Source organism: Amblyomma mixtum, chromosome 4 (assembly GCF_055824585.1).
Source record: "Amblyomma mixtum isolate Tamu chromosome 4, ASM5582458v1, whole genome shotgun sequence".
Taxonomy (NCBI): domain Eukaryota; kingdom Metazoa; phylum Arthropoda; class Arachnida; order Ixodida; family Ixodidae; genus Amblyomma; species Amblyomma mixtum.
In genome coordinates this window covers 102,390,680-102,410,925 of record NC_143015.1, presented here as the reverse complement: position 1 = coordinate 102,410,925, position 20,246 = coordinate 102,390,680, and positions in this window count along the sequence as shown.

The window sequence follows — 20,246 nt, the reverse complement described above, 5'->3', positions numbered from 1 at the left end:
ACTCTGGCTCATTGGTTATGGTGCTCGGTTCTTGACCCTAAAAACGTGAGTTCGATCCCGGCCGTATCGGTCACATCTCAGTCGAGGCGAAATTCTTGAGGCCCGTGTACTACGCCATGTCAGTGCACACTAAGGAACTCCGGGTTGTTGAAATTCTGACAACGCCCCATACATTTATTCTTATATTACGTGTCATGGAACCAGTTTCTACACACTTGACTAGTCTTAAACCGACTTCACAGTGTTTGCGCCATTAAAACCCAGAATCATCATCAATTCAAAAATTTGTGTGAAGGGAAATTTTACGATCTGCTTATACATTGAAAATTGGAATATATTAGCAAAGTATGCGTCATATTTGCGCGAAAAGAAATAGGGTCTTCCTATTCCTTGGCCTTTTTGGGCATGAGAACATTGTTGGTGTGCGTCGAAATTTCTGGAGCCCTTCACTACGGCGTCCTTTATAGCCTGAGTCGCCTTGAGATTTTAAACGAGCATTAAAATTTGGACCACCCTCACGAGAGTACGGGCATTCCTGCATTTTCCACACTCCTCATCGTCTACATTTAGTGGCAGTGTTCTAGCCGTTCCTAATGCTTTGCTATATATCTGCGCCTATAATCTGTTCACACCGTCACCTTTCCAAGGCTTTCACTACCCCAAACCCTGGTTTCTGTGCATACGATTGCGGCTGGCATTCAGCTTTCCGCCTTGTATCATAAACAACACTCTCGCCCTGCCCCCGCTTCGTCTCTATCATGGTTGCCTGAGTGCGCCCTTTTCTTACCTTTGAGCCCTTCACTACGGTGTCCCACATAGCCTGATTCACTTTGGGATGCTAAACCCCATAAACCGTCCTACCTTTGTCACCCGTGATTCTTTTCAACGGTGTTTGGCGACTACCTTTGAGCCTTTCTCTCTCTGTAGAAAAAATTTACTTCTATCGCACAACTGTGCAGGAGACGGATTTCGACTCCGCGGCAACCAGATGCAACGACTTGCAGGAAGTGCCAGGGCCAGACTTACCTTGCTGCCATATCGTTCACGATAACTTTTCAAAACGTGAGCTCCCGGTAACGTGTATTTTGTAGAAAAAGTATTTGCCATCACACCTCTACATATTTCAGCCGTATAATCTGCAGTAGGCAGTCATTACCTCTACCCTACCGATCAGATCAACAGGACACAGTCGGAAAAAAAACGTGTAGCTTCACATGTAACTGCTGGTTCACCGACACTGACCCGCCGACAATCACCTCTGGAATGGCGAATGTATCCTCCGTGGAAGGGTGACGTTCGTGATGTGTTGAAAGCTTTAGTGAAAGGCATTGCTCCAGTGCACGGCAGACAAGCTTTATCAGTTTACACAAACTTTCTTTTCTTCAATGTTTCCAACTATTTCAACTGCTGTGGAACACCCCATAATCATTGACATCTGTGTACGTAACAGCAAGCACTTGTGTTTTGGAAACAAAGAGCCCTTAAGCATGTGCAGAGGTATTTATGCTCCATTTCCTCACCGTACATAGATAAATTCTATATATTTGTCACAGAGAACTTTCCATACTCAAGGATAACATTATTCTGCGGTAACTGCAGGATTGGCGCTTGTTTAAAGGCTGCATTTACACACTCAAAAAGAAATCATTATAGCTAAGGAACACACCGCAAGCAAGTCAAGGGACTCTGATGTGTTGAACGTCTTTGCAAGACTGCTTAATGAACCGCTGGATTGCCAACAGGATAAACGAAAGATGATCGCAGATGTGGTTAACTTTTAAGGAAATACTTGCACTCACGCCTTCGTTGTCGTATAAGGCACGGTCTTCAAGGCAGCTGCTCCTCAATACATTGTTCGTTGCTCTCAACCGTCATGCTGCAATTGAGGATCGATGATCTTTTTGGCAGGTAATCTCGACTTTGTCGTCATCCGCAGTGCTCTCACCTGAGGGGTCGATTGTTTGTTGGCCTGCACCTGCTCTGCACTTTGAAGGTTCGGAATACGGGCAGGGAATTAGGCGAGTTTTTTGGGACACCGACTCATGGTATCCTTGATTTCTGGCACTCAATACAGTGTCCTTACAAGACAATAAACGCCAATCGGATTCGAGGGCCCACGGCGGGAGGTGACACCAAACCCTCCCCCTACCCCCCAGTGCTCTATCTTGCCCTCAGAGTTAGCCGCGAATCTGAACACTCCACACTCTCTGTGTGGTCATCGGGAGCAATGTGCAATTAGAGGCCCTACACGGGGTACTTCGCTAACCGCCAGAAATCTCCAATTATAGACGAATCTCCTCTCTACGGCTCTGCATCTTAGTCCAACTTATTGTTTTGTTCCTCTGCAGCGGCCTACCGCTAGCAAATGTATTACTAGTGCCGCCACCTTTCATTACTTCACCCCTCGTTTACCTTTCTGATGTGTTGTTTAACTATTGCACATTGCCCATTCTCAACACTGGGTGCTCAATCCATGTTACTAACTAATGCAAGTAGTTCCCATCATTGATAAAAATGTTTTTTATTGAGTGTTTGAAACCAGAGGATTTAGTGCAGCAGGAGTTAAAAATCTATTGCAAAAACTCTATCCCTTCCCCGTCCTTACATAATGTATTGAGAAGAACTTAACAGTCTGAGTTGACTCGACTTGTAACTGGCTTGAAACTGGCCCGTACGCTGCTGCAACGTTTGTGTTTTTACCTGCAACTTCCTTGCAGTGCAGTGATGGAGGCTCAAATAAGATTCTCTTTGTGCAGACTGGCCGATGCCGAGTGGAACACCTGCATCGCGTATGGCTTAAAACCAGGTGCATAAATGGCGGCGTGGGTCGTTGGACACCTCAATCGTGCTTTCAGGTACGTGGCGGGGTGTTCACCTGCAAAATGCAGTGCTTTCGCATAATATTTAGTGCTCAGCAATGCTGAACTCACGAGAGTACGGGCATTCCTGCATTTTCCACACTCCTCATCGTCTACATTTAGTGGCAGTGTTCTAGCCGTTCCTAATGCTTTGCTATATATCTGCGCCTATAATCTGTTCACACCGTCACCTTTCCAAGGCTTTCACTACCCCAAACCCTGGTTTCTGTGCATACGATTACGGCTGGCATTCAGCTTTCCGCCTTGTATCATAAACAACACTCTCGCCCTGCCCCCGCGGTCTTAATCCCCAATTAGCTATAAAACTACACAGAATCAAAGTCAGTTTTCTTCCAGGGACCTTGTAATGCATCATCACAAACAGGCCTCCATGTGAAACCTCCGGCTCCATAACTACGAACTTCTTGCCTCGCAGTCTGAGTTCCTCTTATGTGTGAAGCATATACAGTGTGTTAGAGCTTTTTTTTCGCCGTAGCGTTGTCAGCGCTGTAGTGAATGAGAATACTGCTAAGACAGCTGATTAAGTAATATTCAATAGTAAATTTCTTAACTATGCACTTTTATTACCTCTTATTTTCATTTGGCAAACTCTTACAAGCTGGTTCAATTCTGGCTGCGGTGGTCGCATTTCGATGGACGAGAAATGCTAGAGGCCCGTGTACTGTGCGGTGTGAGTACAAATTAAGGAACCCCAAATTTTCGAAATTTCCGGACAATTTCAGTACGGCGTCCGTCACAGGCTGAGTTGCTTTGGTACATTAAACCTCCATAAACCAAAAACCAAACAATGTCAGTTTTTAGGCTTTCTGATATCCTATTCCAGTCTGCCCTACAGTGAAACTAGTTCTTATCTAGTACACGCACCAATTAGCGACTATGAGCCACGGCTCTAGATAATTTTGATGTCGTTGTTTAATGCATACACATAAAAACAGGCCTATTTGGGCTTCTTCACTTAGACCACTCCGGTGTGGCTCGTAGCCTTGCTGTACCTCTCATACATGCAAAGATCACTACTGGGTGCGTCGTTTTGCTTCAGCGCAATTCTCTGGGAACATCCAAATTAATTCTGAATGCATTCTCTTGCCGATTCCGTGCATGTCTAGGGACAGTCCGTTTCTAGAGGCCCGTATGCTGGGTGATATCTGTGCACGTTAAATCACCCCAATTGGTCAAAGTTTCTGAAGCCCTTCACTGCGGTGTTCCTCATAGCCTGAGTCGCTTTGCGACGTTACACCCCTGTAAACCATAAACCTAAGGATAGTCCGTCGACCACCTTTCTCACAGTAACCGCCCACTAAATGCCTTGAGTGACTGCTAGCAAAAGCCATCTAGAAGATTTGAAAGCTTGTCCATAGCGTCACAGCATCATGTCGTGGATCACAAAAAAAGGGAGTAATTCGTTGGAGGGACGCTCTGTTTGGAAGAATTGGTATTTGGTCACTTGTAATTTGACGGATCAGAGCAGAGCCGCCTCTTGAGCTGGATTTTTCGTATGAGATATTATGGCCGTGAGCACGTGGAAAGTTGTTTCTTGAATTGGTGACAAGATTGCAGCAGCATTATACTCAATAATTGTCTCCAACCCCTATAGCTACTCACCTTCATGGTGAATAGAATAGACTGAGCCTTCTACCACTACCCCGGAAGGCCAGGATACTCTCAACATTTTAATAAACTTCTACCTTTAGAAACAGAGCAACGTGAGTGGAATGATATAACGAGACGGAGTGCAGTTCACTCAGACTTTGTGTTGTGTTCTCCTCTGTTGTTTCAACCATAAAATGTAGAACTTGTACGTGCCATAATTTGTAACTACGTTACAACGCTAAGGAGCCCAACCTGGATCGTATGTTGGAAGGCTGAGCATGTGTTGTTCACGACGCCATAGAGATGCTGCCGTGAGTTCTATCCCTTGCTTGCTTACTGCAATATCCTCATGACTCCTTTTCTGTCCATAAAGTTGTATGTTTAATTTTCCAGAAGTGAAGCCGAAAGAACCGCATGCAACGCGACCATGAGTCTTGATGAAGAACCGCGGCAGCGCATGTACTCTGAAGCGCATTCGTGACGTGGGTGCAAAGAAGGTCGCCGACAGCCAGACCCGCCTTCACATAGCAGTGGGGGCGGGTCGAGAGAGCCGTCACAGGTAAGGAAATTTTCCACCGGAGAAGTGCACGTAGCTGTTCTCTAGGATTCGTCATTGTCGTATTGGACGACCACTAAGACTGTTTTTGTGTCAAAACGCATAGCTGCGCTATAGTGCTAAAATTAAATATGAAGCTATTCATGCTTTACATTAATGTTCCACATAAGGCATGTACGGAAAAAAGGCCTCTGACGAAAGAATAGATACGGTCAGGGCTAAAGAAAAAGATGTATTGCGGCAGCTCCGGAAGTCTCACAGCCTTTTAAAACAAGAGCAACAGTGACAGACAGCAAAACACACCTTCTTTCCATGGTGTCAATACATCCATGTGTAAAAGCTGATTCGCAAGGCTTGTCGTTTACCACATAAGCTGGTCGAACTCCTCGTGACAGCAGAAAAGTGAGGCAAAATTAAATTAAGCAAACTAGAAGATTTGAAAGCTTTTCCATAGCGTCATAGCATGGATCACAAGAAAGCGGAGTAATTCGTTGGAGGGACGGTCTGTTTGGAAGAATTGGTTTTTGGTCACGTGTAATTTGACGGATCAGAGTAGAGCCGCCTCTTGAGTCAGATTCGACGTATGAGATAGTATGGCCATGAACAAGTGGAAAGTGGTTTGTTGAGTTGGTGACAAGATGGCAGCGACATTAGACTGAATAATTGTCTCCAACTCCTATAGCTGCTCACCTTCATGGTGGATAGAATAGACCGAGCCTCCTACCACTACCCCGGAAGGCCAGGATTCTCTCAACTCTTTAGAATAATCTTCTACCTTTACACACAGAGCGACGTGAGTGCAATGATATAACAACACGGATTGCAGTTCATTTAGGTTTTGTGTTTGTGTTTTCCTGGTATTTTCAACCGTAAAATGTAGAACATGTACGTGCCGTAATTCGTAACTAAGTTACAACGCTAACAAGCCCAACCTGGATCGTATGTTGGAAGGCTGGGCATGTGTTGTTCACGATGCTACAGAGATTCTGCGATGAGTTCTATCCCTTGCTTGTTTACTGCAATATCTTGCTGACCCTTTTTTGTCCATAAAGTTCTATGTTTCATTTTACAGAAGTGAAGCCGAAAGAACCACCTGCAAGGCAAGAACGAGTCTTGATGAAGAACCGCGGCAGCGCATATACTCTGAAGCGCATTCATGACGTGGGTGCAAAGGAGGTCGCCGACAGCCGGACCCGCCTTCACATAACAGTGACACTGGGGGCGGGTAGAGAGCGCTGTCACCGGTGAGGAAATTTCCCACCAGAGAAGTGCACGTAGCTTTCCCCTAGGATTCATCGTTGTCGTATTAGACAACCACTAAGACAGTGCTTTTGTATCTAAATTCATAGCTGTGCTATAATGCTAAAGTTAAATATGGAGCTATTCATGCTTTACTTTATTGCATGCGATACCATCAGCACCAATGTGCCACATAAGTAATTTACGGCAAAAGGCCTCTTACGGAAGAATAGCCATGGTCAGGGCTAAAACAAAGATGTATTGCGGCAGCTCCGGAAGTCTCACGGCCTTTTAAAACAAGCGCAACAGTGACACACCGCAAAACACATCTTCCTTCCATGGTGTCGAGAAAACAGCCGTGTGTAAAAGCTGCATCGCAATGCATGTTGTTTTCCGTACAGGCTAGTCGAACTGATCGTGACAGCTGAAAATTGAGGGAAAATTAAATTATTAAACCGCGCCAGGTTGCCCACGTCCTCATTCTAGTGTGTAATTTTTAGAGCTATAGTGTTCTTGGGTACGTAGTTCTCGGTAAACGCACTGGTGTCGTACAGACATGTAGGCGCAAGATTAGGTGCTCCTTCTAATGTGCCGCCTGGGATCACGTGGTGAAGCTGGCTCCTGCAGGTTCCCTGAGGATGTATTCTTGATTCTTTAGATAGCAAGTCATGAAGACCTCGTGCTGTTTGGTACACGCCTACCATTGCTTGCGTACCTGCTGGTTTAAACTCGTGTTGTCTTCTTGCACCTTTGTAAGAATACAAAAGCACGAATAGCATTCGGTGTTATTAATAAGGAAAGCCATATTAGTGTCGTTGAATATAGCAGCGCTATTCTTTGATGCAACATAAAAATATGACTCTTTTGCAGGAACGGCGCTTCTTTGAACATGTACAAAGGAAGAGGGCAGTTCGCAGTGCGCCGAGGCCTTAACTTCATGGGTGAGTATGCGGCTATATCCTCGTGTAGATTACTGCAGCTTTTCCCAGCGAAGCGAATGTCTAGTAGAATGTCCATGACCTGGCTGTTTTTGTGTGCGCACAATATGTTCACCTGAGGTACCCAGCTGAGCAATTGATCGAGGAAGTCTGTTAAATCTGTAATATTATGCATGATTTCTCTACATTGGCAGATTTCTTAACATCTGGAAGCATTTCGCCGACTTGAAAACGCTAGTAGTGCTGCCAGGACAACACACCGGCTCGAACGTCTATGCGGTCAATGCAAATCTTTATTTAAGCAGGAAAAGTTCAATCGAGATCTCTACCTACTAATAACGAAAATTCTCTGCAACTTCCCAAAAAATTTTAAAAGCAACCAGATATTGGCGGTAACAGACAGAAAGGATGGAAGGCACACACTGTGAGCTGAGCGCATACATTCTAAAAGATTTTGTCGCCAAGGCACGAGAAAGAGTAGCCTTGAAAGCTCTGCCCTAGTCTTAACTGTTTCAGGGTAGTGCAGTATTGCAAGACAGAAATATTGTCGGTTCCTTGTTTCTACCTGTAGGCCTATAATCAACTTCTTCTTGCCAGTGCCCTCAATGAATTGCGTGTTCCTGCCTGTCGTCTAGCAGTCACCGTTTCGCACTCAGTCTCTCTTCCATCAGTGAATTCGCCTTTGTAGCACATGAAGTGCATTGACTAAGACCCTTGCCGAAAACATCGTTAAAAAACTCCTTAGTATTTGCGAAAGCCTAGTAATTCTACTGCTACCTTGGGAATAACAGTGGTGTCTTTGACAGGCAACAGTCTTTAAAGGATAGCGGTATGAGTCTGTACGCTCATTTGATGCCCGCTATTTACTCGAGAGATTATCTCGAGCGCAGTGAAGGTGGAGGAGGGTGTGGGGGCGGGGTGGGGGAGGATCCTCCTTAAACTGGTTGTACACAAGCCTCTTGCTTTAAACTAGAAAACTAGAACTCTGAGACATTTTTATGAGGCTATGGTAGAGAAAAGGTGGGCAGATTAGAGGTTTACAAAATCTCTTACAAACAGCAGGGCTGTTTCTGATGCAGGCTCTGTATTTGCACGAATAAGCAGCCCTGGGCGAATGCTCATGGCTTCCAATGGAAGAACCGCGACCAGTCCTCACGAGCATCCCTACGAGAGCAGACGAGGGACCTGGAAAGCGGGACGGTAAGCTGATGGCGTTGTAGAGGGGCTCCTGTGAGGACACCCGAAGCACGTTTTTGCACGCTGAGGCGCCGTATGCCGCACTAGTCTTCGAGCCATCACCGAATGTTTTATCAGGCCTGAAAAGGTCTTTATCTAATTTCTTCAGCTCCACTTGTCCGGACAAGGACTGTCACCGAGGACACCCAGTATTTGAAAGAAATTATACCAGGTGTTTGGTGCATGACGGTCCGAGTTGTTTATGAGCCATAAAACCCAATACAATAAAATACAAAATTCAGAGGGGCACTTGGTTGACCTAAAGTGCGGTGAGGCGGAAGCCTTAAGGGCGGTGTTGCTGCTTGTATCACTGATGTGTGATTAAGATGTTATGCTTCGCCTCTAAAAGTGGAACGCAATAGAGTCTTGCAAAGCTGCCAGAGAGTCGACAGAACGCCATCGCCGGTTCGACTCTACGCCTTGCTCGTTGGTAAATATTTTTTTTTGAGGAAAGGTGATGTATTTCTCTCTCGCATATCTCGGTGGACACCTGAACCTCGCCGTAAGGAAATGGAGGAAGATGGGAGTGAACGAACACACTGCGCTCACTAGACGCGCCTTTGTTCATTGCAAACCATCGAGCTGTGATGGCGGAGTGGTTAGCGTGCTCGTCTCACACTCCGGAGGTCCTGGTTCGATTCCCCAACTCGGCAAATTTGCTACTCAGTTTTATTTATTTACCTCGTCTCACTAGAAAGATTAACTAGGCTAATTGCTTAATTAACTAATTATTTAAACTCAGTCCCACTTACCTGGAGCATCACTATACCATCCTTTAATTGGTTGCATGGTTACTAGCCAAAGTACGATTGGCCCCGTTTGAAATTCGCGCTCTGTGACATCACGACCATTAGAAAAGCGTGACATTTCTGTCGACAACTCCTGCTTCCAACGATGAGGCATTAAATAAAGGCTTCCGCCTTAATAAATGTTCTAGTTTATTCGCCTCTCTCTCGCTCTCTCTCTAACTATCCTCTGGTCGAAATTGTGTTAAACCGCAGTGAGGTGCGGAGTCATCTGGGAAACACTTAGCTTTATTAAGAGTCAGTAATAGGGGAATCGCAGCCGTCGCTGTCAAGTGGGCTCGTTCGAGACCTGTTCTCATGGTCTCTTCAAAGCAAAGATTTTCTCTCATCATGTCGACTAGGTATACCGCAAGCGAAATATTTCCAGTTTACCCAATTTTAGCAAGAGGAGCAATGTACATACGTCGGATCCTACGTCATCTTCCCCGTATCGTCATGTTTCCGGAATCACTGCCGGTGAAGATTCCATAATCCATAGATTCCATAAGATTCCAACGCGCATACACGGTGAAGCTGCATCTATTCTCGACCTCGTCTTTCTCAGCCAAGAAACAGAACGTTTTACTGTTTCAGTTGAAACTGGGTTATCTGATCACTGCATGGTGGTTTTTACTTGTCCCATTCAACAATATGTCGACAGTGAACCTGCAAAAATTATTTCCGTGAAAAACTTTTCCAGAGCTAATGATGAAAGTGTGTTAGACTACTTCAGCTTACACCTTGACATGTTTCGAGGAACTAATGTTGATGAACTCTGGAATAAATTTAAAGAAATCTGTACGTACTGCATTGATAACTACATTCCTAATAGAACAAAGAAAACGTGTAAAAAAACTCCTTGGATCACGCGAGAAATAATACATTTGAAAAGAAAAATCAAACGTCTGAAGCGTGGGGGTGCCTGTCGAAATATAGTTAAAATACATCAGGCTAACTTCACAAGCGCTTTGCGCCAGGCTAAACAAAATTACTTTCAGCATAGCCTGCCAAATTTTCTTCGTGACTCACCAGATAAGTTCTGGAAATTTTTATCGAAAAAGAAAAAAGCAATTACGCGCATTTCATGTCAAGGTGTGCAGCTTGCTGATAAATCGCAAATCTCAGAGGCATTCAATAAGTATTTTCAGAGTGTGTTTTCCCATCATAGTTTATTTGTTCAACCCAGTACCATGTCTCCCAACTCGACCCCCGACATTGTCTCTTCATCTGGCGTATTCTCCATGCTACTTAACCTCAAACCTAAAGCGTCCGCTGGACCTGACGGGATACCAAATATTTTTTTTGCGCCGTTATGCAGAAGCCATCACAGAGTTCCTGGTTGTTATTTTCCGCAAATCATTTGAAACAGGAAACATTCCTTCTGACTGGAGGAAAGCGCGGATTGTGCCCGTGCTGAAAAAGGGTGATCCTGCCTTGATTGCTAATTATCGTCCCATATCAATAACTTCCACATGTTGCAAACTTGCTGAGCATATCATAGCTAACTACATTACTACATTTCTAAACGATAACAAGGTACTTACCTCCCATCAGCACGGGTTTCGAAAAGGCTTTTCCACTGTCACTCAGCTAACTTCTGTCATTCATGCTTTTGCAAGTGTACTAAATAGCGCTGGTCAAATGGATGTTATATTTTTAGACTTCAGCAAAGCCTTTGATGTTATTTCTCATGCCAAACTAATTTACAAACTTGAACTTATTGGTCTCCCTAATTTCATAATTCGTTGGATTTCCTCATACCTTTCTCACCGCACACAATTTGTTTGTATTGATGATTGCTATTCAAACCACCTCCCGGTCACTTCAGGCGTCCCACAGGGAAGCGTCCTCGGACCTCTCCTCTTTTTAATATATATTAATGACATTATTAACGTTATAACTACCCCTGTTGAAATTAGATTATTTGCAGATGACTGCGTTTTATTTCACCAAATTACTTGCCAAGATGATCAAGTTTTACTAAACTCCAATCTTCAGAACATACATACATGGTGTAATAAATGGGACATGAAGCTAAATTTAGAGAAAACAGTATACATGACGATAACTAACAAAAAGGCTTCCTTCTCATTTCCTTACAATATTTCATCTCACCTTCTGACCGAAGTGAGCGAGTACAAGTATCTAGGAGTTACAATAACAAAAAACCTTAGCTGGAATAAACATGTATCAAACGTATGCTCCTCAGCATTTCGTAAACTCTGCTTTCTTAGACATAAACTAAAACTTGCCCCACCTGAACTTAAAAAATTAACCTACTTTTCGATAATAAGACCATCACTAGAATATGCGTGTACCGTCTGGGATCCCTACACTAAACGTAACATCGAGGCCCTTGAAATGATTCAACGCAAAGCCGTCCGTTTTATTTTTTCAAAGTATCGTGTAACTGACTCACCAACGACCCTCATGCGAACTCACGGTATTGAAACATTACAGCTGCGGCGGAAAATTCAAAGACTGAAACTACTTTTCTTACTAAAAAACCATAAACTGTCTATGAATGCAGACCCCTTCCTCAAACCTAACACTACGCGCCAAACACGAAATCATCATACACAATCATTAACCCCTTACAGTGCTAGGATTAACGCCTTTAAATACTCATTTTTTCCACGCACCATTGAGGAGTGGAACAGGTGTCCGCCAGATCTCTTAACCAGAGCTGATTCTTTTGACTCTATGTTTTCTTCATAGCATTTAATTTGAGAGCCATTTATTTCTGCGTTTACTTTTTGTATTTTGCATCTGAGCCTTGTATTTATTGCTGTATTTTGTGTTACAACTTGTATTTAACATTTTTCAATTTTTGCTAATCCTGTTCTTTTTTGCATATATTATGTATTCGCCCCTCCTGCTTGGGCCTACTGTAGGCCTGCAGTATGTTCTAAATAAAATAAAATAAATAAATAATCTGTGAGCTCGATTTTTTTTGTAACATTAAGTTGTTGATGGGCGCGTTGCTCTTTTCCCCGGGCTCAAGCAAACCCTTCTGTTTTTCTATATTCTTGGCTTGTGTAGCTACTGCATTGTTTCTTCTTGCTTGGCATGATAATTTATATGTTGTCAATTTTTCTGTTTTTGAACTTGTGTATTTTTGTCTCTGTTTGCATTTTTGGGAAACTCCACGCAGCTGCGGGCAGCGTCGAGATCCCCGCAGAGTTATTGCCGGCCGCAGGTGAGTCCAGCGGGCCCCGCCGATGCCGGAGCGCCCTTGGTGAGACAGTTAACCGCGAGTGTTCTAAACAAATAAAATTGGGAAGTGCATGATCGTGTTCGCTTTGAAGGCCCCGCCATGAATGGCTGTTTGGAAAGACCACCGAGGAGTCATCTGGCTGGCGTGGCGACTGAGTTATTATAATTCCCTAGCTTCGCGCTAAAAACGACCATTAACAACACTGCTCTGAACTGAGAAGAGCAGCGCGCGCTAGCAGTGGTCTCAAAATTGAGTTATATATCAACTTTCTGCCCCTTCTCCCCCTCTGTAACACCCTCTGGGCCAAGAGGGTAACTTGAAATAACTAAATAAAAGGGATTTTACGTTCAAGTGCTCTAAAAAGGGGAAATATGGACGAGGTGCAGGCGTTCCCAAACTTACTGCGCTCATAACACGCGGAATAATTTATTGACTGGTACAAAAATAAAATCAAGTTGTGTGCGTACATGGGTGCAGCTATGCTGCGTGCATTCATGCGTCTGTCTAACCACGCGTTCATCCCTCTTGGAAAGTCGTTCAATCGCTGAGACGTCCCAGCGAGCTCTCGAATCGAAGCATAGAGGGTAAGCTTTTGTGAAAGGAAGCTTAAGTGGCTTCTATTTAAATTTCGCCGTTTTTCCGCCAGCTTTCAGTGGACCACATCAGATCATATTTTGTCGGAGAGGTCAATTTCAGGTTTGTTGCGAACCTAAATGAAAGAGTACAGTCCTAAGACAAGTTTCGTCGGTGTGCATCCTGGGGAAGATCATAGGAGGTTAAAAGGTTTCATATAGTGCTCGAGTCCTTTCTCGCTCCTAGTATCAGTCAGCGGGCATAGCCTAACTCTCATGTGAAGTGCACGATGAGGGTGAGGGTAGTGGTTGGGTATTTTGCTTGGGAATATCGGGTTGTGGAGAATCGGAACTGGTCCGGTTCTTGAGATATGCAGAACGATAGCTGTCTTGAGGAATAGCATGAGTTTATTACGATCGTCTAGCAGTAGGTACCGGGTATCTTCAACTGTTTCTATAACTCAAGGAAGGAAAAACTTTATTTTACTCTAGTCCTTTTTCCTGCGGTTTGGGAGCATCTTCAGACACGTTTTCTCCTTGATTTTACCCCCAGGAGTCTTCTCTGTCGAAGTCGTCCGCCTCTAATCAGTGGTCGGTTGCCCTCAGTCCAGGGCTCCGCTGGCCACTGCCGCCCGTTGAGCTCGCTGTACCAGACCTTCTTGGTCTTCACAGCGGTCGCTGGACAGCAGAGTCTCCCACTGCTCCGCACTCGGGTTTTGTATTTTGGGGACCACGTCTATCTTTTGGCAGGCCCATGTGATGTGGTATAGTGTAGGTTTTTCGTCGCACCAGGGACATTTGTCCGCGTATATGGTAGGGTGCATTTTGTTTAGTATATGTAGGTTTGGGAAAGAGCCTGTTTGTAATTGTCTCCAAGTGACAGCTTCCTCTCTGCTGAGAGATTTGTGCGGTGGGGGATACCGCAATCTTCTGCCTCTGTACTTTTGTAGTATGGCCGAGTAATCCCTGGGTGCTGGCGCGAGTTCCGCGGGATCATCGGATGCTCGGAAAGTAATGTATCCTCGAGCTATCCTGTCGGCCTCTTGGTTCCCTGCCACCCCCGTGTGCCCCGGTACCCACACAATTTTGTGTGGGATCTTGTCGCTTTGTTCTTCCTGGTTTTTAATTCTGTCGCTCGCTGCGAGGAGTATACGGAGCGCGTGACGACCTATCCTGCCATTCATGTAATTTCGGCAGGCTGTTTGAGAGTCGGTGAGTATTGTTAGCGACCGCCCGGTTCTATAGCCCTCCGCCACCGCTAGAGCAACGGCTACTTCCTCGGACTCTGCAGCTGTGCAGCCTCGGAGAGACGCGCTGGTCATTTCGCGTAAAGACGAATCGACCACCGCCGCCACAGCGATTTTGGTGTCTCCTCCTCTCCAAGACGCGTCTGCATACACGGTCGTGGCTTGAGGAGCGTATGTTCTTTCGATGAAGTATAAGACAGCGCTCCGACTTCCGCGCAACACGTCAACCGAAAAACTCATGGCCCTGGGATTACACCATCCATAACTCAAGAAATGGTTTAGTGCAGCTGTTGATATTTTCCCTCCTTGTCCAGTGTCCAGTGGTCCTCTTCGTAACCCAAGGAAAACTGTCAGCGCTTTGGATGCGGGACCTGCCCAGACGTTTACGAGGCTCGTTACAGGAACGCGGCCAATGAAGCGAGAGTTGTTATAACGAGGTTCTAGGGCACTTTTATAGAGGCAACAGAGCTTAGTCTTGACGCGGTGGGAAAGAAAGTATATGCGCCTCTTGTGTACTTTGCGCCGTAGCATCGCATAAAATAGGAAGACGCGGCCTTCTTCAGCAAAGAGAGTTTGGCGTAATTGCGAGCAGTGCTGAGCACTTAGCGCATGAGCACTTAGTGTCATGTTCACTTCGATGACCTGCCCCGCCGCGGTGGCTCAATGGTTACGGCGCTCGGCTGCTGACCCGAAAGACGCGGGTTTAATCCCGGCCGCGGCGGCCGAATTTCGATGGAGGCGAAATTCTAGAGGCCAGTGTACTGTGCGATGTCAGTGCACGTTAAAGAACCCCAGGTGGTCAAAATTTCCGGAGCCCTTCACTACGGCGTCCCTCATAGCCTAAGTTGCTTTCGGACGTTAAGCCTCAATAAGCCTAGTAAAACTTCGATGACCACGATAGCACTTGTTAGATGTGATTGTAATTTTCCGAGGCTCAAAACATCTTATGGAATGACCGCAATATGAGCAAACTCAAGAGTGCTACGACAGGTAATGGTTCGTGGGGGAATTATTCTCACGGCGGAAAATCCCGCCAACGGCATAGATACCGTGAGGACGGTATCCGGACGCCATTCTCAAGTAACTGCAAGCTTAGGGCTACAGATGTTGGGGCGTAGCCCCAATTAATTCAGGAGACTGGTTGTTAGTCTATATAGCATATTCTGGATAAATAGGTATTTAGTTTCCACCTGCCGAGGCTCATTATCCTTAGAACCACTGTGGAGATTTCCATTGCATGGCCCTCAAGGAGCGTAACGCTACAAAATTAAAGAAAAGTTATTCTGCCCGCGGCAAAAACGGCACCAGAAACACATTATTCGTGCAGTTGCCACCACTACGCAATGGGTGGGCTGATATGTACGACTGGTGAAGCGTTCAAAAGCTGAGCGCCAAGCATTCAACGTCTCCATAGCCAAAAATAGCCGGCCACCCCCTTCCTAGGAGTTTGCACCACTTGCGAGCTCCGTTTCTTTCGTGTGATTCTATATTTAGGAATAAATCCTGCCAGCGTTTTATGGGTAACAAAATACCCGACAGGAACACTGTGGTGACATTTGCTAGGCTGCTGCGCTGACTTGTTCATGCCCAGTCATATTCGGCCCCGGCAGGGGCTAGAATCTTGCGAAGAATCCCTTGCATTTGCGTGTGCAAGTGAATAACCACTTTCGTTCTCTTTTTATCTGAATAGGCATTGTGACGGAACTGTACACATGTGACTCATAAGCTTATCTGTGTTGTCTTCATTGATATTTTGTGATGTTCACTGAGGGGTGAAAGTTTTTCTTCGCACCAAGTCGAAAAAAATTGACTGAATGTTGTTTCGTGTGCGAGAATAAGCTGCTCGGGACTTTACTGCACGGATCATATATGTAGTCCCTGTATTCTGGGTTAGCGACATAACAAAACCGATGATGTCATCACCTGTGCATCATCAAACCGACACGAAAATTCTTATCGCTCTCTCAATATCAGCAACGCGCTAGGCTGGGTGGGCATCCGGATTCCTTTTCCGAAGCCTCTGCGCAAGCGGGTGCTGATGCTCCAAGGCTCCGAATGCACTTAAGCAAGAAACAAAGAGGGGAGAATTGTAGGGGGCCCCTTTTCGTTTTTTTGTCCGAAGCATCCCCTTGCCCTCAACATGTAAACATGTCCAGCATTCTTGGACAAAGATTTTGACTATTGGATGGTTTTGGGGTGTTTAACGTCCCAAAGCGACTCAGGCTATGAGGGACGCCGTAGTGAAGGGCTCCGGAAATTTGGACTACCAGGGGTTCTTTAACGTCCAATAACATCGCACAGTACACGGGCCTCTAGAAATTCGTCTCCACCGAAATTGGACCGCCGTGGGCGGGATCGAACCCATGTCTTCCGGGTCAGCAGTCGAGCACCATAACCACTTCGCCAACGCGGAGGCTGAATATTAGAAAATTGTAAGGTACTGTTATGGCAGTATTGCAGGCAATGGTCCAGTCTTGCTATATGTAACAATGTCTTTCTTCTTAAGTCTTTGCTTCGATTGCATCGAACAGTTAAGGCTGCCGTAGAAAACCAAATAGGGTACGCTTTTTATGATAGCAAAAACTTCAATATAAGTAGCGTAAATAGACTTTAATAACCTTAATAAACATTAATAGACTGCTGTTGGGTGATCCGCGCAGATATATTGTTATTGTGAAATCTTACATTATATGAAAAAATTGCGTTCGTAAATGGTTTCCCCCCAAAAAAATTATTTTGTTCAAAATTGTTGTGTATGCATTGGCCTATTGCCCCATTGTCGTTGAAAGGTTTGCTGCTGATGTGTTCTTTGGATATCGCCATTCATTATCTCCTGGAAATGGATACTCCGCAGGTGATCGGATCTGAAGTCCAATCTAAGATGTGATCTGAGAAGTTATTGGATCTGAATGGCTCCAAACCTTAGATGCGTCTCAGTGTGCCGTATTAATTTATTTTCTTAATTTAATTGTAGTAACTCACACACAGGGGTGTGGGGCATTTGCGTTAGGGGCAGGCTGCATAGAGTTTAACAGAACAGTTATGTAATGTCAGTTTTCGAAGTAAATAGAACTAGAGTGAAGGATGACGTAAGGGATGGTAAGAAACCTTATGACTAGATATTTTACGGCCCAATTCTAGCCTCCCGAGACCGGCTTTATCTATAGAAAATTTCAATCTGGCAGCATGGTTTTGAATCGATTTGATTGTAGTGATTTGATTATTGGAATTATTGAGATTATTAGAATTCTGCCTCCATCGAAATTCAACCACCATGGCCGGGATCCAACCCGAGTCTTTAGAGCCAGCAGCCAAGCGCCGTAACCACTGAGCCACCGCGGCGACCAGTGATTCGATTAGGATGATGCAGGTCACTTACCACACAAGCGTGCTCAAATTTCGGCCTCAAAAGAATTACATATAGTATTTGTTTACTTAATTTACAGGAGAATGAGCATACGCTAGGAAATAGCTGAAAATGTGGTCACCTAATTGTTTTATAGAAGAGACAGAGGAGATAGTAAAAATATCTGTGAAAAAATATAATAGATGTTTGTGGAGACATAGAGCCATAGGTCTATTTTAACGCTATTCGATTTTTGCCAGGTAGTTCTCACCACCTGGATTATCAGTAGTGCTATAAATGAGGCAGTAGGTAACATAATCATTGGCACACAGCCGAAACATATGGACAAGTCATAAAAGTATGCTGGGTACCGAGCCTTGTCGGCATAGCCCATAACGAAATAGCTGGCGTTTGTGCGCTACGAGCTCACCAAAGCATATGGAGAAAGTAAAGCTTCCTCTAAAACATGGCTTAGAACTAGTACAGAGGGAAGACATCGAGGCATGTAGAGAGGTGACATAGAAGCATGGTTGTAGGTCGGTGCCTAAGGATGTATAGACATAGCATCGCCTGTATAGCTTTACCTTATTGAACGGTCTTCGGAGGAACATATCGGCATTTTGTACCTGGAGCCACGTAGCTTGCTGAATTCGGTCTGCTCTTCCTCAACAGCTGCCGTGTGGTATTAAAGCCCGGGGTTCAACACAGAGATCATTACACTAAGTTTGCTACAGATGCGAACTGTTCAGATGTATGCTGTCCTACGCGTCTGATCTCACCGTATGCATTCCATGGTGCCGCCTCTCTGACACGGGGAACTTCATTTCTCGGTAAAACTGGCGAGATCTGAATGCTACACACTTCCAACACTGCTAAAAGGGTACATGACACAAGCTGTTGTATGCTAATACCAGATTCGATAACGTGGCGAATATCATTGGAAATGCCACGAGTGGTGTTCTTTTTTTTGCGCCAATTCTCCCACACCACTGCGAGTTTTACAACTGAAGACTACGCTGAGGAACTGGAGAGCCCAGCACCAGGCCAGCGGAAAGCTTGTACCCATTAGGAAACCCGTGTATACCAGAGGGCAGTGCGCGTCGAACTCAGCATCTCCCAATTGCGAAGCGGATAGTCATTCGGTAGGCTCGAGGATCAACATGTGCACTCGATAAGTTATGTTTACATAGTGTGCCTTGGTATATATTAAACCCACGGCTATAGTTAGCTCGGGCTCTCGGTAAAGTAGAAAAGCTGAATTATATTTTGTAAACATGGATTAGAAAACTGAAATATTTCGCACGCTTGGGCTATATTTGCAGTTACGAAATCGTGAACCATCATCAATGCGTAGTGAAAAATGAGCATGTACAGCTTCACCTTCTGCCGCGTTCAACATGGCATAGACTTGCTGCTGAAACACTTCTTGGTTCACTCCTCACATATACATTTATTGGCTGTGATCCCATTCTGCCTGCTACTTGTCTGCCTGCTGTCACAATGGACATGAAACAAAATCTTAGGAGGATATGAGAGCAGCCGTGAAAGTAGTTAAGGCGGCCAACAATATATGTCGTCCCGGGAAAATTTTTCACAGTTAGGAGCAGAAAAATTCCTCGTGCAACGTACGATTACCCCTCTGCCTTAAATGAAATTTCTTGCCTCTTTTTCGCACCATTTCCTTCCCTCACAGTGCATTTAAAATGTTCAATGTTAGGGAGACATAGAGGCCAATCATCTCATAACCAGCGAACTGAATTCTTTTTTTTATTTGATTTCAGCTCCAGAAGCGACGCCCCACCAACAGCACACAAGTTTTCAACAGCGCTACCCACGGTAATTGTTTTTGCCACTAACCGGTAGTGCGAGCTAGTGACTGGGAGCTCTATCTCCATACCATGGAGAAACGAGAAAGGCGGGAAAGTCCGCTCCTTCCGTCCTGCCATTGCAAGTACGTCCCCGTTGCTGGCTGCTGTTTTGTGTGCCTGGACTTCGGTGACTTCCAGAAACGCGTAACTTACCCCTTTTTCTTTCTCCATGGCAGCTACACAGCCGAAAGGACAAAATATAAAACCTGCGAGGAATAGCATCATTTATTATACCCACTGAATACCATTGGAAAAAAAACGTGGTGTAACCATACCCCCTTTTTGGGTCCGCCTTCACTGCCTGTTCAACAACCATCCTGTGATGTGAAGTTTTCTCTTTAGTCATACAGCTGCGAAGTTGCGGCATACAGAACTTCACCACGCCAAGTGTGTGCAATGGCGCCCAGCTCAGGGGTGCTGTTCACAGTGGCGTGACTGCCATAGTGTATAGTTGTTAATGTACGCACCAGAGAGACTGCGTATTAACCATTTTTGACTGCACGAAAAGAGGGTTTGCGATATATCAGCCCGAAACACGTTAGCCCCTCTTCGTTTTCAGACTACAAAATTTGCTTGCACACACTGCTGTTTTCAGGCCCGCGGTGAGGCGGCGATGTCTTGTAGTCAGTTATTCTGTAACCTAGGAATCATATTGGTGCATTAAACGCCGCATTATATTAAAAAAACGTTAATGTGCCCCATTCTAATCTTCTCAAACCAGCTACTAGATCTGTCAAACCTTATTGTCCTGTTTCCCCATCCATTGTGACAGA